Here is a 17,987-nt window from a genome sequence, read left to right on the forward strand (position 1 = left end):
GGCGGTGGCGGGGTGGTGGCATGGGGATCGCCGGAGGAAAAGCTCGGCACGGGGGGGCCTAGAGGGATGGCCGGGGCGGCGGCGGACCAGCGGTGGGGAGTGTTTTCGGGGCGCGGGGTGACGCACCGCCGGCCACGGGCGGCGGGGGCTGCTGTTTGGCCGGTGGTGGCTGATGGCTCAGGGGGGTGGAGGTTGAAGATGCACCGCAAGCCCTAGATTTCGTATCCAACGGCTGCAAAATCAACTGACCAGAGATGAAAAAGTCAGTCGACCGACATGTAGCCTCACCTTGCTAGTGCATTTAGTTTCGACAGCAAAATTTAGTTTCGACAGCAAAATCCAGTTTCGACAGTTAAGTTCAGTTTCGACAGTTAAGTTCAGTTTCGACAGTTAAGTTCAGAGATGAGCGGCTGATGTATTTTACATCTAGCACTTTTTGGTTATATATTTTACGTCATGTATTGGAGATGCTATTAGAATTCCACTCAGGTTAACGTTGTTCGTTGTCTCTCTTGTCCTGCTTCAGCCTCGGCGTCGTACAACTCACCGGAGCTGCTCCAACGACGAAACCCTCCATCACAGCGGAGCAGTACCTCGGGCTCCATCTCCAAATGCCTAACATCTTCTTCCCCTCCTCCGACAGCCAAGTTAGCCGGAGCATCCTCACCGGCCAACCCAATCACGCTGAGATCGACATGGCTTCGCCAAAGAGGTTGTACACTTGTTGCATCTCTTTTTTACTCTACATGTTATATATATATTGTCCACTAAGCACTCGTAGTAACGGGAAATACGATTATTTTATCCTACTATATGACAAGCAGTGAGATACCAGGCAACTTAGCTATCCGTGATGGACTCTCTTGAACGCCATTATTATTTATCTCTGCGCGTTTGAGCTGTGCATTTGTCGATGGGCCTGGGAGTTGAGCTAGTATGGCAGTGGCCTGGGTCCAAAGTAATAGAAGTAGCAGAAAAACATTTTTTTAGTGTAGGATTTTCCTTGCTCAAGCCTACCTACTAGAATCGCCAGTGCTTGAAAGGAAAAGTGAATGAAAAACATCGGAATTGGAAAGTTTTCTATGGTACTAATTTTCATGAATTTGGTGCAAAGGAATGGAGAAAGGAAAACTGTAGGATTTGTTCCTTTAGTGTCTCCTTGAAAGAAAAATTGTAGGAATTCTAATTTCCACTTCTCCTCCTTTTCATATTCCTATTCATCAAGCACAAGACTAAGAGATAGTAGCATAATAGCATTTATAACCGTACATTTTCTTGTGGTTTGACTTAATCTCACCATGCTTTTTTGCATCATGTGATCTTCCAATTGTTGTGAATCAAACACCCAGATTGGCAGAAATCCTGTGTTTTTAAATTCTCTGTTTTGCACGTGCATTCCTATCCTATTCCTGTCTATTTCCTATCCCTACATTGTTAGAATCCTCAAATTCAAACAAGGCCTTACTCAATTACTTCTGTTACAGATATGTGTCAAAGAAAACCTTGTGTGGTTTGTCCTGCTCCTGCGGCGCTGTGTTCCACCCCAGCTCAGCTGCTCCAACGACGGAAGGGTTCACCATAGCAGGGATCCGCTCTCCAGAGTGTCTTTCGCCGCCTCAGATCTTCTTCCCCGCGGCTGGCAGCCACGGCAACTGCATTACCATCATCAACTGAGCATATGACCTTGAGGACTACACGGGCCCGCAAGAGAGGTCGCACTCTTCCGTGTCTGCTTACGTTATGCGTCGCTTAATATGATGACATGCTACATTATCGTCGTGTTCACCTATTAGACTCCGAGTCAGGTCCAAACTAATGCTGAAACTTGAGTTTTTAAATGGTTGTGGGGTACATATTGGGGCAGCAATCAGTACTATCTGTCTACTATCTGGTTAATCTCTGGTGTCTACTATGAGTTTCATGTTGGGTGCAAACAAACATTAAAGGAGCCATTATCTATATTTTTTAACTAAAGCTATTATCTGCCTGCTATCATTGGTTTTGGGTCTATCCACAGTTTGCTACCATCACTCTGGATTTGTGCATGCACTCCTTACATAATCTCACTATGTTTTATTCCTATGCATGCCAGTTATTGTACACAATGGAACTGATCATGTAGAGCAAAAGAGAGGAGCCTTGTGTGGAAATAAATTTTCATGCAGACGTCGTTCCATGGTGGGTGCAAAGGCAGCCCCCCTCCACCCATTTCGGATCGTAATCAAGAGGAAGATAACTGTGCTGAGGGGGATCCAGAAGGAGAAGACCACTCCTATTTACCCCATGAGGTCTTCGCTCTAACTTGGCATGCTGATGTTGGTAATATCATGCATATGGTGCCTTGCATTGCTTACTATATACATTAAAGATGTCATCTGCTTACTTTAGACATGCTTTGTGTCAATGCCATCTGTTTAGTTTCTTTATCGTATATGTGAATCATGCAATGCCATCTTGTCTAGCCAGGCATCATATATGTGAAATTTGCAATGCCACCCTGGTTAGCCAGTCATCTTATATGTGAATTATATCATGCCATCATTTTTTTATTATGTTTTAAATTTGTCAACAATTTTAGTACATTCAATTACTCTTCCTGTGCATCAGCTATTCGGCATGGTCGTGGAAAAATCTGGAGTGGAAACAAGGTCTTCAGAGCAGACAATGCTATCTGACAAAGCGCATGTCTTGCTGGTTACCGATAGCTCCTCAGAGGAGGATTCAGAGACAGATGACCAGTCATATTTCCCCCCTGAGGTGCATGCCCTAACTTGGCAGGGTTATGTTGCTCATATCATGCGTATGGTATCTTGCATTGCTATGTCATTTGCTTAGTTTAGACATGATTTGTGTGAATGCCACCTTTTTAGTGTCTAATTACCACATATATGAATTATGCAATGCCATCTTGTTGCAAGACATTATATATGTGAATTATGCAATGTTATCTTGTTGCAAGGCATTATGTATGTGAATTATGCAATGCCGTGCTGTTTAGGCAAGCGTCATATATGTGAATTATATCATGCCGTCCTTTTTTTGTATTTCTCATTGCTTTTGTAGACAATGTTTGTATATTCAACTGCTCTTCCTGTGCATCAGCCATTTGAATTGGTGATGGAGAAATCTGGAGTGAAAACAAGGTCTTCAGAGCAGACAATGCTACCTGCTGAAGCAGATATCTTGCTGGTTACAGATAGCTCTTCAGAGGAGAATTCAGAGGCAGATGACCAGTCCTATTATCCCCCTGAGGTGTATGCTCAAACTTGGCAGGGTTATATTACTCATATAATGCACATGTTGTATTGCAATGCTTAGTTTTTACATCATATACACAATATTGAATGCCATCTCCTTAGTTGACACATCATATATGCGATTGCCCTCTGCTCACTTCCTTAGTATATAAATCATATATTTGAATTATGTCATGCCACGATGTTTACATAGACAGCATGTGAAAGATCGTGGATGTCGCCTAGAGGGGGGTGAATAGGCGTTTTAAAATAATTACGGTTTAGGCTTGAACAAATGCGGAATAAGCAACTATGTGATAGCAAGATATATGACAAGAAACAATATGGCTATCACAAAGTAAAGTGCATAAGTAAAGAGCTCGGGTAAGAGATAACCGAGGCACGCGGAGACAACGATGTATCCCGAAGTTCACACCCTTGCGGATGCTAATCTCCGTTTGGAGCGGTGTGGAGGCACAATGCTCCCCAAGAAGCCACTAGGGCCACCGTAATCTCCTCACGCCCTCGCACAATGCAAGATGTCATGATTCCACTAAGGGACCCTTGAGGGCGGTCACCAAACCCGTACAAATGGCAACCCTTGGGGGCGGTCACCGAACCCGTACACTTTGGCAACCCTTGGGGGCGGTCACCGGTACCCGTCAAATTTCTCAGGGCGATCTCCACAACCTAATTGGAGACCCTGATGCTTGCCTGGAGCTTTACACCACAATGATTGAGCTCCTAACAACACCAACCGTCTAGGGCGCCAAGGCACCCAAGAGGAACAAGCTCAAGGGTACCAAGCACCAAAGAGTAATAAGCTTCCCAACTTGGAACTTCCACGTATCACCGTGGAGAACTCAAACCGATGCACAAATGCAATGGCAAGGGCACACGAAGTGCCCAAGTCCTTCTCTCCCAAATCCCACCAAAGCAACTAATGCTAGGGAGGAAAATGAGAGAAAGAACAAGAAGGAGAACACCAAGAACTCCAAGATATAGATCCAAGGGGTTCCCCTCACATAGAGGAGAAAGTGATTGGTGGAAATGTGGATCTAGATCTCCTCTCTCTTTTCCCTCAAATGTGGAGGGATTGAGAGTTAGCAAGCTCAAAGAAGGTCAACAATGGGGGCAAAAACGAGCTCAAGAGATGGGGAACCATTGGGGAAGAAGACCCCCTTAAATAGGTCCCCACGAATCTGCCCGTTATGTACAGAACAACATAGGAGCGGTACAACCTCTATGAGCACCGGTACAACCGGTAACAGGCAATAAGCGGTACAACCGGCCCACAAACGCCCAACAACCGCACCACAACAGAGACCAGTTTGGTGGTAGAGCGGTACATGACCGGTACAACCTCCGAACCAATTCTGGAGCGGTACAACTGCTCCAAACACCGGTTGTACCGGTCAAGCGGTACAACCTCTCCATGGGGCGGTACAACCTCTCTGTGTAAAACAGGCAATATCAAAACAGCCACAACTTTCGCATACGAGCTCCGAATTCAAGGAAACCAAGTTTGTTGGAAAGCTAACGACAAGGGCTAACACAATATTGAGAGAAATATCAATAAGAAGCAAATGAGAAAAGGACCATAATAAAATGGTGAGAACCCTTCCTCGGATAAGACCGGTAAAACCTCCAACACCGAAAATATCATAGAAGATGCATGCGAACTCCGTTTTCGATGAACTCAAACTTGTCATCAAGATGACCATAAGCTCTAAGACTCACAAATGGAACCAAATAAGAACCAAGAAAGATGATGCAAGGATGCAATGGTTTGAGCTCTTGACTAATGATACGATCAAGCTACTCCGTAGAGAGGCTCCCTTGATAGTACGGCAATCGATCCTACAACCCGGTCTCCCAACTACCACTATGAGACCGGTAAAATAGAAAACCTATCAAGGGCAAACCTTTGCCTTGCACATAGTCCACTTGAGCTAGATGATGACGATCTTGACTTCCTCAAGTTGGACCACCTTTCTTGATTGTGTTGGCTCGATGAAGACTAGTTGATTGCTTCCCCATACTCCACTATGGGTGAGCCACTCTTTGGCACATCTTCACAATTCCATTGACACCACAATGGACAACAAGCTTCAAGCTTGATTGCTCCCCCATACTCCATTATGGGTGAGCCACTTTTCGAGTTGCTCCACTTGAACTTGCACACTACAAACTTGATGACGATCATCACTTGATGTCATCCTCCATGGGTTGTATGAGATCTTCCTCTTGACGCAAGACCATGGAAACATACCTAACCCCACAAAGAACTCTCACGTAGACCATGGGTTAGTACACAAAGCGTAATGGACAATGCTTACCATACCATGGGATCACTTGATCCCTCTCGGTACTTCTTCTACGCTTTGTGAGTTGATCAACTTGATTCACTCTTGACTTAGTCTTAATCAACATTGAATCTTTCCAACTCTCTTCATTTGGATGATGTCTTGAAGGTAAACATGAATTATCACACAATCTTCTTCTTCAAGACATGCATGCAATAAGCTCAACTCACACATGACCAATCTTTGGATAATTCCTTGAAAAGCACTTTGGCCATCTCAACTCACACATGACCAATCTTTGGATAATTCCTTGAAAAGCACTTTGGTCATCTCATAAACTCCTTGAAACCAACACATGGACTTCAAGACAATCCTCTGGACAAATCCTTCAAATATAACTCAAGGCAACCGTTAGTCCATAGAGATTGTCATCAATTACCAAAACCACACATGGGGGCACCGCATGTCCTTTCAATCTCCCCCATTTTGGTAATTGATGACAATCACTTTCAAGAGAGTTTATATAAGGAATTATGCATCACCATGCAATGCAACAACCAATAATGCATGTATATGAGATGCAAATGCTTAGGAACAAAACTAAAACAAGGAGAAAGCTTTGAAGACTTCTCCACAAAACTCTCTGAAACTTCTCCCCCATTGGCATCGATTGCCAAAATGGGTGAAAAGCTAAGAAGACCAATATAAAAGGTGTTCCTCCAAAAGTTGTGTATTTCTCAACAAGAGAGTGGAATGCCATACACATATCCACAGGTAATACTTGGAGGGAGACCAACTATATTGAGGCACCAAGATTGCTAAAGGAAGATATGCCACAAAGACATAACTAAGAGAGACACAAGCAATCAAGCAACCAAAAGATACCAATTGAAGCAAGCTGTCAAAAGATACCAATTGAACCAACTAAACCAAAGATCCTACGAGCCATGTGAATAAAGGATATTATGATATGAGCAAAGGAGTGTTCTAAAGAAACTAGAGAAGCTCCCCATGATTTGTGCACACATAAGAATATTTGTATTTGGATACAAAGTGCACACAATAGGATCATAGCTCCCCCAAAATCAATAGAAACTAACAACAAGTTCAAGTGAGCATATAGGAAACTAAGCCTAGTACTTGAAACAAACACATGGTTGAGCAACAAGTAAAAGAGGCAACTTAAGAAAGGGCTCAACCAAAATGATGTGTGTGAGTCAAGGCAATGCACTTGAGAAGACTAATGTATGGATGAGCATTAAGCATCAATAAAGTCTTGAAAGAATGAGGTATATGGTGCAAGGCCTATCATTCCCACACACAACTAGCAAAATGGGTTCACAAGCTTACTAATAAGCATATAAAGAACCTATGCTTGTGACATCCCGTGGTGAAGATAGAAGATGAAAGCCTCATCAAGACGAGGGATACCAATTAAGATGGCAAAAGCCTCGTAAAGATAAGCATGAGGAAAATAATCTTCACCACACACAAGAGCATCAAGATGCAACGAAAGAAGACACGCACTCAAGGCAAAAGCTTTCACGGAGCCACCAAAGAAATAACATAAGAAAGACAAGGTGGACGTGAAAGAAAGGATATCAACTAGATATGCAACTTATCTCAAGTGAATAAGATTCTAGGTAGACAAAATCATGATGATATATATCTACAAAGAAGGATGTACACCCGAAATAGTTACAACACGAGGAACAAGATATCCAAAGGGAGGTCATACATATACCAATAAGATATTTGCTTGGAAGCATAGCACATGGCTAGATATGGTCTTATTATATATAAATGAATTCCTACCACACACCCATCAAAGACATCACAACTAGCAACAAGAGATCATTGTTGGGATGCTTTGAGAAAGGGAACAAGTATCACAAGAATGAGTGAATAACATGCCATGATACAACCTACACAAGGTTGATGCAAGAAATGTGTGCATGAAGAATATGAAGATACTTGTTACCGAGTTAACATTGGAAGGATGTAGTAGATACCAATTGAAGGTAGATAGTAGTTCATTGATCATCCTAGCTCGACTCCAATAAGCACATGATGACAACACCTTCCTTGTGAGTGAGCCGAGCATCCAATGTATCTCCAATTGTTCCTAGAACAACAACACAAACAAAATGGTACCCAAACTCATTGGGACCAAAGAGTTAGAGAACCAACAATACATAGGACAAACTCCACATAAAAATGTGCATATAGATACGAAAATGAATTTCATGCACATCCCATCCAATTTGAGACTTGGTGGAGTTTCCCCTATATATTGGGTCAAAGAAAGAAATCATGCCAAAGATACTACACGAAGTTAATATGCATGCTCAAGACTTTCAAGAACCGATACCAAATGACAAAGAAATACCAAGTGAAGAAAAGATACCAAATGAATAAATCATCACTTGGAGGATATCAATAAAAGATACATCAAGGAATGAGATATCCATTGATACCCACTAAATAAAGGATATCAAACCCCCAAAAGAGAGGATGGTTCCAAACAAACCAAGCTCTCTACAAAGTTTCATGATGGCACAAAGTACCCAAAAGAAACGACTTGCCTTCCACTGACACACACTTGATAAGGATCACAAGATGAGTGTTTTATAGAAAATATGATAGCTCCCCCAAGACTAGTGCATTATAGAGAAATTGCATTTGAATACAAAATGCACAAGGTGGGATCACCACTTTCAATATATCTAGAAAACACTAGACAAGATCAAGAAATAAAGAAGATCCACAAGTGGTATGGAAGACAAAGGGAGTTGATACAATCCTTGGCAAGAGAAAGGGCAAATAAAAAGCAAAGGCCAATGTAAAGATGATCAATTAATTCTACCACAAAAGTGAGTACCAATTGTCAAAAGACAAGAAGTAAAGGAAATAATTCCCGGTGGTAGATAGCAAGGATATCCGACATCATCTTCACACCAAACAAAAAGCAAATTGCAACTTGTAGAGCTAACATGCCACCTAGGAACAAGATAATTAACAATATCAACTCTAGGTGACAATATCTCAAATGTACACATTTTCTAGGCTAGTAATATACACATAGCATATTACTCCCCCATAATGTGATACCAATTAAAGATAGACAAGAGGCAATTAAAGGATCCAACAAGAGATAATTAATGGACTATTTAGAATTTGAATTTCTCATGAGAAGACATACCACATAGTGACTAGATAATCTTGAAATATCAATACCAGATGGTATTACTCATGTACACAGATTTATAGGATTGTGAGGTGCACAAAGCACATCACTCCCCCATAATGGGATATTCCATTAATCTCTCACAATAGCCTACTAAGAAATAAACAAGATGCAAAAGGCTCAACACACAACACACACGTACATGATGTGCAAACCAACACACACATACTTGATTTCTCAAGATAAGCAAATTGGAAGCACAACATATACAAGCACATGCAAGGTACAAAACCACAACATGCAAGGGGGCAAGTAACTTTCAATGTAAGCAATTTAAGTACAAGTTACCGCAAGGAGGCACATTGGATAGAAGATATAAACTTGATGATTCAATTGACTTGGCTTGAGACAATAAGAATGATGAAGTCCCCTTAATTCTTCATAATGTATCCAAGTCTCTAATGACCTCCAACAACACCTATTGATCAAGTATGAGCTAGTTGGTCCCCAACCAAGTTGGGTCCTAAGAGGTTAGTCAAAATAGGCTTGGCTACCCAAATGGTTCTTTTCTTGACACCACTTTGAGCACAAACAAATTTGGCAAACACATTGCCAACCTTATCCTTCCCAAGAGAATAGATATCGTCAATTAGAATAGGGTTGAATAAGGTACCATTTGTGCATGAAGAAGCAACGTGATCTTTTTCACGACATAGGTAGCAACGTCTACTCTTTCCTTTCTTCTCACTTGATTTCTCAACTTGAGAAGCATTTGCTTGAGTTTTCTTGGGAAGAGGCCTTTCTTCAACTTGAGGTTGAGAATGAGAGTGTACTTGTGGCCGCTTCCCTTGTTGCTTGTCACTAATGGGCTTCTTCTTCAATGGGCAAGATCTAACATGATGCCCTTCTACTTTGCACTTGAAGCAAACAATCTTGGCCGAATTCTTGACTTGTTCTTGGCCCTTCTTTTTGTTCACCTTGGACTTCTTATTCTTATTGGAGATGAATCCAAGTCCACCTTTGTCATTGGGGGATTTTTGCACACTCAAGATATTGTTGAGTGTGGATTTCCCTTCATGACTCTTTTCCAAGTCTTTCTTCAAAGAAGTGACTTGGGCCTTGAGCTCTTTGATTTCCTCTACATGGTTAGTCTCAACACAAGTACTAGAGGCAGTATAAGCTTCATCGTTAGAGCAACAAGGCAAGGAAAGCAATTCATCACAAGATGTACCAACATTGTGAGTAGATGAATTACAAGGACTAGCACATGGCAATATAGCATTTTGACTATAATTAGTGCTAGTATCCACATGAGGCTCACTAGATGTTACATTATAAATCATGGCCTCATGAGATATCTTTAGCTCATTATGGGATACTAGAAGATCATCATGAGAGCTTGAGAGCTTTTCATGGTTTTCTTCCAATTTCCCATAATTGCTAGATAGCCACTCAAGTTGAGCCCGAAGCTCAACATTCTCCTTTAATATGGATGCTTCACAAGAGATAGGGTTAGTAGCACAAGCATCATCATTAGCAGCAAGAGGAGAAGACAACTTGGCAAGCTCTTTTGAATAAGAAGCTTTAAGTTGAGCATGTTAGACGCCCCGAGACCGATGCTTGAGAAGACTTCCATGTGTTCCAGGTTTCGCCGTGTGTTTCATTTGTGCCCGCCCTTTTATTTGTGCATTGCATCATGTCATAAGTCTTTTGCATCTCACTAAATAAATTGCATGGATTTTCGGTCCATTTAAATCGAGGGAATTAACATGTGATTCTCTTTATAACATATCCTCCCGATATTAGGGAGCTATTATAAATATTCCATTTTTTTGGAATTAACCGTTGACACACTTGCAAATAAATCCCAATGCCTTTGTTATCTCAATTCTTGGTCTCTGACTTGTCCTCATATTCTTTTATCGTTTTATCGAGGCTCTTCCTAGATGTTCAACATTTTTGGAAACTTCGGATCCCTACTCCTTTCAAACGAGTTGAATTAAATTCAAATACATTTGAATTTATTCTTTCAATCTTGGTCTTTCCTAATTTTCTCGGTCCTAACATATTTTTGTGAGTCCGGGAAAACTATCCGCGCGTCCAACTTCGTCCCCTATCCTCTCTTTCTTTTCTTCCTTATCTCTCTTTTTTTTCTCTTTTGAGTGGGAGAGAGGGTGCCCAACAGGCCATTTAGGCCCAGCTGCACCTCAGGCCAGCCGCAGCCCACTTGGGCCTCCCTAGGCCCACCCCAGCGCTGGCCTCTAAGGCCCAGCCCCCACCTACAGCTAACCCTAGCGCCAGGGAGCTTCTCCCCTCGCGCCGCCACAGGGAGAGCGTGCCCGATCCCTTTCCTCCTCCCGCTCGATACCCTGGCCTCTCCCTCTCGTTCGGTCCCTCCTTCCAGCGCCGTCAGAGAGAGAGAAAGAGATCGACAGCGCCAGGGAGGAGCCCGATCCCCATCCCCAACGCTCGCAGGCCCCTCTGCTCGATGCCATTTCTCTCCCTCGTGCCATGCTTGCCTCCCCTTGCGATCGCTCTCTCCCCTCCATCCTCCTTCCGCCGCCACGCACACACACAGAGAGGAGCGAGAGCTCCTCGCGCTCGATCCCCTTGGTGCCTCATGCAACAGCCGGCCGCGCGACCCACCTACCGCGATGAGCTACGCGCCCTGCTCCTCCCTCTCCTGCGTGCCTCGCTGCCGTCTCCTCCGCTGCTGCGCCAGTTCGCCACTGCGCCGATGCTGCCGGCGACCATCCCGGCCAACCTTCGTCGCTAGTCGTCCTCCAGCAAGCCCCGTCTACGCGCCCTGCATCCTCGACCTTCTCGGAGCACTGGTCGACGCTGATGTCCCCTGGTTTCCCTCTGTCTCGTCTGTGCTCTCCTTGGAGCATAGCACCACGGTGCCTGATCTGCTCCAGCCGCTGTCGGATTCCTCACTGCTGCTGCTGTTTTGCTTCTGTTGCTGCATCTTCGGCCGTCCCCGTCGTTCGCAGACGACCGAGCCCGTTGGCTCCTGCGATGCTTGCTGCTGCCGCTGTTTTCCTAGTTCAAATGAACACACCTCCACCGAAGGCCACCAAGACCGTCCAGGATTCGCCAAGTACAATGCCGTCGGTGCCCCTCCAAGTTTGATGTTGGAACGTGCACGACTACGCGGATTCGCCAAGTACCACGACGCCCCCCCGAAGAGTTCGGGTTCAACAAGTCCGATGTCGCACTTGTACAACTATGCTGCCGAGATCGAGACCGGCGAGACCGACCTTGTAACGCTATGCCAAGTACCTCTACCGGCAACTCGAACATCTACGAACCGTGTACAACTACCGCCGTTGTAATTTTGACGAGAAACGTGTACCACTACCGTCGCGAGTACCTCTACCGTCGGCATGTACCCCTACTTCCACTACCGTCACGAGAACAACTACTTCCTCTACAAACTCGAACCGCTCGAGAATGCTTCCTTGCAAGGTATAACCATCGAGACGACGCCCGTGAACGCATGCATGCATGTTGGATGAGATGCACCCTTTGTCTGCACCGTGTCCGTATTGTCACTCATTTTCCATGCCACTAACCCGTGGGACACCCGGAATCCGGGAGCGCCCCACCATTTTTTGCATGCTTCCGCACACTTTTCCTTTTGCACGGGCATCTCAATCGAGTTACCGGAAACCGGGACGTTGTCGTGGCACCGTTTCGGTATCGTTGCCATGGCACCCCTTTCCTTTCCACCACGGTGACAAATGCTTCATAATGCTCTTGTCAACTTGTAATATAAATTGCATAAACTTGTTCATGTCATCCGCATCATGATAACAACAATTAAAATGTTTAGATTATTGTTGCAATAAATTACTAGGGGATATGGGGATTTACTGGATTCGTTATTTGTTATGTCCGACCCCATTTAAATTGTTTAGATGGTGTAGTTTTGTTATGCTTCACCTCTTACCATGTTTAACAACATTTAATATTGTTGGGTACATAAACGAGATCGAACTAAATAATTGATGTGGTGTTCCGTCAATATGCTACTCGTTGCATATTGAGCTCCACTTAATTTGTAGGATTGTTTGTGCACTTTGCCATGCCATGCATATTTAAACCGGACATGCATCATACTTGATTGTGCATCATGACATGTTTATGTGATGGTTGTTTACTATGTTGTTTGCTTCTTTCCAGTGTTGCTTCTTCGGGTTAGTTCCGTTAACGTCGCGTTTGTGAGGATCCATTCGACTACGTCTGTTTGTCTTCTTCATGGACTCGTTCTTCTTCCTTGCAGGATTTCAGGCAAGATGACCATACCCTCGAAATCACTTCTATCTTTGCTTGCTAGTTGCTCGCTTTTTTGCTATGCCTATGCTGCGATACCTACCACTTGCTTATCATGCCTCCCATATTGTTGCACCAAGCCTCTAACCCACCTTGTCCTAGCAAACTGTTGTTTGGCTATGTTACCGCTTTGCTCAGCCCCTCTTATAGCGTTGTTAGTTGCAGGTGAAGATTGAAGTTTGCTCCTTGTTGGAACATGGAGATGTTGTTCCTTGTTGGAACATGTTTGCTTGTTGGGATATCACAATATCTCTTATCTAATTAATGCATCTATATACTTGGTAAAGGGTGGAAGGCTCGGCCTTATGCCAGGTGTTTTGTTCCACTCTTGCCGCCCTAGTTTCCGTCATATCGGTGTTATGTTCCCGGATTTTGCGTTCCTTACGCGGTTGGGTTATAATGGGAACCCCTTGATAGTTCGCCTTGAATAAAACTTCTCCAGCAATGCCCAACATTGGTTTTACCATTCGCCACCTAGCCTTTTCTTTCCCTTGGGTCGGCCAGCCCAAGGGTCATCTTTATTTAAACCCCCCCCCCCCGGGCTAGTGCTCCTCTGAGTGTTGGTCCAAACTAGAGTCCTGTGCAGCGCCCCCTCGGGGAAACTCGAGGTTTTGTTTTAGTTGTATGGGGAGCTCATCTGAGTGTGCCCTGAGAACGAGATATGTGCAGCTCCTATCGGGATTTGTCGGCACATTCGGGCGGTGTTGCTGGTCTTGTTTTACCTTGTCGAAATGTCTTGTAACCGGGATTCCGAGTCTGATCGGGTCTTCCCGCTAGAAGGAATATCGTTCGTTGACCGTGAGAGCTTGTGATGGGCTAAGTTGGGACACCCCTGCAGGGATTTGAACTTTCGAAAGCCGTGCCTGTGGTTATGGGCAGATGGGAATTTGTTAACGTCCGGTTGTAGAAAACCTAAAGTTGACCTTAATTAAAATGCATCAACCGCGTGTGTAACCGTGATGGTCTCTTTCCGGCGGAGTCCGGAAAGTGAACACGGTGTTGGAGTTATGCTTGACGTAGGTTGTTCTAGGATCACTTCTTGATTATAGATTTATCGAACGCGCTTTTCCTTCTCTTCTCGCTCTCTTTTGCGTATGTTAGCCACCATATATACTAGTCGCTTGCTGCAGCTCCACCTCATACCTGTTTACCCTTCCCATAAGCTTAAATAGTTTTGATCGCGAGGGTGTGAGATTGCTGAGTCCCCGTGACTCACAGATACTTCCAAAACTAGCTTGCAGGTGCCGTTGAACCATGCAGATGATGCAACCAAGCTCAAAGGAGGAGCTCGATGAAGATCGTGTTCTTTATGCTGTTCCGTTTTCCAGTTGATCAGTAGTGGAGCCCAGTTGGGGTCGATCGGGGATCTGTGTAGCATTTGGGGTAGTCTTCTTTTATTTTGGTTCCGTAGTCGGACCTTGATTGTATTTGGATGATGTAATGCTTTATTCATGTAATTGTATGAAGTGGCGATTGTAAGCCAACTATGTATCTTTTTCCCCTATTGTATTACATGGGTTGTGTGAAGATTACCTCACTTGCGACATTGCTTTCAATGCGGTTATGCCTCTAAGTCGTGCTTCGACATGTGGGAGATATAGCCGCATTGAGGGCGTTACAAGTTGGTATCAGAGCCTTCCCCGACCATAGGAGCCCCCCTGCTTGATCGAATTAGCGGACGAGTTAAGTCTAGAAAAATGTTTTGAGTCATTTAGGAATTATATATTGGAGAGTTTAGGAATTCTTTTTACTCCCCAGTCCCTTCATCGCTCTGGTGAGGCATCCTGTCGTAGAGTTTTGACTCTTCTCTTCTCAAATTTCACTAATTTTTTTTAGGATCACGCGGGTATCTTGGAATCGTTTCGATGGATTTGTGATGAGAACATTGTTCTTGGTGCCTCCTGTCATTTAGGGGTTGTGGCAGTGTCCCAGGGAGTTGAGCTCCGAGGTGTTGTCGTCACAATTTTATCGTTGCAGTTCTGGAATACCCGAATTTAGGTTCGCCGACATCGAAAATCTCTTTTATGCAGTTGTTGGTGAGATAACCTCGACGCCACCCAGTACTAGGGCGGGAGTTCGGGAGTATTGCCATAACTCGTATAACGGATGCTTTTCGAAGGTTGAGGTATATGATTTCCGAAGGTTTCTTAGTTATGTGTTGAAGGATGGATACAGCTGGATGTAGGATTGCTAGTTTTGGGTGAGATATTATGCTTCCCTTGCATCCCCAACACCTGATTGCATAACCGGAAAGTTTCGGGAGTTTGTAAGTGGGAATTCAAGTAGCTCTTAGGATATCTTTCAGACAGATGTATGATATGAAATTGGGGATCGACGTCTAGTGGTCCGCCTATCCACGGTTGGTTTTACAGTGGTCTCGTTGTGTCTTAAAGAGTCCTTGGTTATGCCGACTCGGGGACGCTTCGTATGTCATGTGCACTGCCTTGTACATGATGGTGCTGTACGATCGAGCCCGTGTAGGCCCCACCACGAAAACTTCAGACGATATCTCTATCATATGTTTGTTCCGGCTTATTTTGCAAGCCAATCCTTTGTCTTTTTTGTTTTGAGTTGTGGTATTCGAGTTGCTTCAAAGTCAAATGTTGATTCCATATTTTTCCTAGGCGGTGTTCTCATACTCCTATGTGAATACAAATCCTTCTTGATTGTCGAGTTTGTCTTGTCAATCCTTTTTACCGGCGTGTTTCTCTTCAAGTGGATCCGATCATTTTCAACATCGGCAAGATCAACTCAGTTTTCGTCAACGGTGTTTGTTTCATCCGTCTCCAAGTTGCCTTTGTTTCCCCGCCCTCCCACCCTTGTTTCTTCAAGGACTCAGATTTCTTAATCAACTATCCATTTATTGATGGAAGTCTCTCCATTCTTACCCGGTGGTTCTCAAGAAGATGTTCTACTAGTTCATCATACTTCATTCTTTCCATCTTCGGCGGATCCAATACAAGCTTTGTTGATCATATCTTTTCCTCATTTCAATACCTTCTCATACCGGTGCACCTCTTAATCATCTACTCCTCGCTATTCATTTGTTTCGGAGTGCCGAAGATATCTCAGAAGATTCGTGTTTCCACTCTGCTTTCGTTCAAGATCTTTCAAGGATGTCACCGCATTCAAGCCATTTAATTCAACCTGTGCAACCTCTCTTTTAAATCATTTCAACGGTGTTTATTTTGAGTGGGCCCTAACCCACAGGTCTTTTCCCAGGATCTTACCTGACTCTTCTTATTTTTCCGGAGGTATTCTCAAACTCTTTTCGAAGTTTGACGTAAGAATGATTTACCATCAGTTAAATGTCTTTCTCCAAGATCTTTCAAAATTCTTTTCATCGTTGGCTCAATCTCTTCGCTTTTGGTTCTTCCGGAGTGCCTCTACTATTAATGGTGGTGTTTCTCGTCGTAATTCTCAGATTTTGCAGACCGAACAAGATTTTTTTTCTCTCAATCTTGCTCCATTCCCTTCAAGATTCATGATGCTAGCTTGCCGCCATTCTCTCATAATTGTTTTGATTGTGAGAATTCCTTTCACCTATCTGGAGTCCATCAATACAAGTTTATTCATTCTCAGCTTTCAGTTATCATTCTCCAGTCTTACCGGTGTTTCGTTCAAGTGATCTCTAATCGGCTCGTGATCTCTTCGTTCTCATGTATCTAAATCCTCTCAAGCATCTTCGTGCATTTTATAATTCTTCCCGGTGTTTCTTTATCTTCTCTTCGTTCATTTTCAATTCTAACGGTGGTTCATTCAAGAGTTCTCTTATTTATCAATTTATTCGATGTTCCAATCCTATCGGCGGTTCGTTGAAGACATTCTCAAGTTTGCGCTATATCTATCTTAATCCTTTCTACGAGAATAAGTAGTATGCCAAATCCATTGTTTGTCATCAATTTAATTGGTGAAGGATACGCATAACATAATTCTTACTCTTGTTTCACTCAAGTGATTAATTCCTTATTCTGGAGGTTCATCAAATTCTCGATTCAAGTTGTCCATCTTTCTTTTCCGGAGCTCAAAGTTATTTCAATTATCATTCCAAAATCATCTAAATCGTTACAAGGTTTCACCTTGTGTTTTCATCTTCTCTTCTTTTCGTTATTCTTTTGTACCAGAGTTCTTCATGGAGATTCTACATGATGGTTCATCAAGGATTTAATTCCTTCTCGAAGTGTTCATCAAGATTCTTTTCAGAGGAGTTCAAGCATTCTTCATCTTGCAATCCGGAGTGCAATTCTTTCTTCTGTATCATTGGAGGTGGTATTATGTCATTCTTGATAATTTGAGTTCATGTTTCATGATTCACAGGTTGTTAAGAATGAGATATTTTAAATACATCAACCTCTTCGTTCGAGTTATCTTGGGTTATAGGTCACCTAAAGCCTTCCCTAAGGATTGTTGCTAATTGTGTACTCATAAATGACCCAAGTTCTTCATTTTATCCTCCCGGTGAAATAAATTTCTCATCTCCTTGTTGATACCTATATAATCTTGTTCCCGTTAGTGGCAGGTTGTCACCTCATAATCTTGAGATGTTTTCCCATAAGCCCACAACAAGCATACTCTTTTCGTTGTTGGTCTTCCAACAACTCCGTTCGACTATTCTCCTAAGTATGCCTTTTTCAAGCTCAATCGAGATAGAAGATATTGTTCTCTCCTCCGTTCAATCCATTCCATTCTCTCTTTTCTTCCGGAGGCATTGTGATGTTGCTCTCTTCAACCTTTCTTCTTATTTTTGTCAGGATCGTGTTCTTTCCTGTGCTTATTCAACTAACCGGAGTGTTGTGTCTTCTCTTCTAGTTCTTTTCATCTTATAAAGTCTTGCATCCCTTCTCAACCGGAGTGCTACCCGAATCGGTTCTTTCTTTTCCTCTTTCTTAACGGAGTGTTTTCAACTTTGTTCTTCTCCGTTGT

This window comes from Triticum dicoccoides, chromosome 1A (genome assembly GCF_002162155.2).
Source record: "Triticum dicoccoides isolate Atlit2015 ecotype Zavitan chromosome 1A, WEW_v2.0, whole genome shotgun sequence".
Taxonomy (NCBI): Eukaryota; Viridiplantae; Streptophyta; class Magnoliopsida; order Poales; family Poaceae; genus Triticum; species Triticum dicoccoides.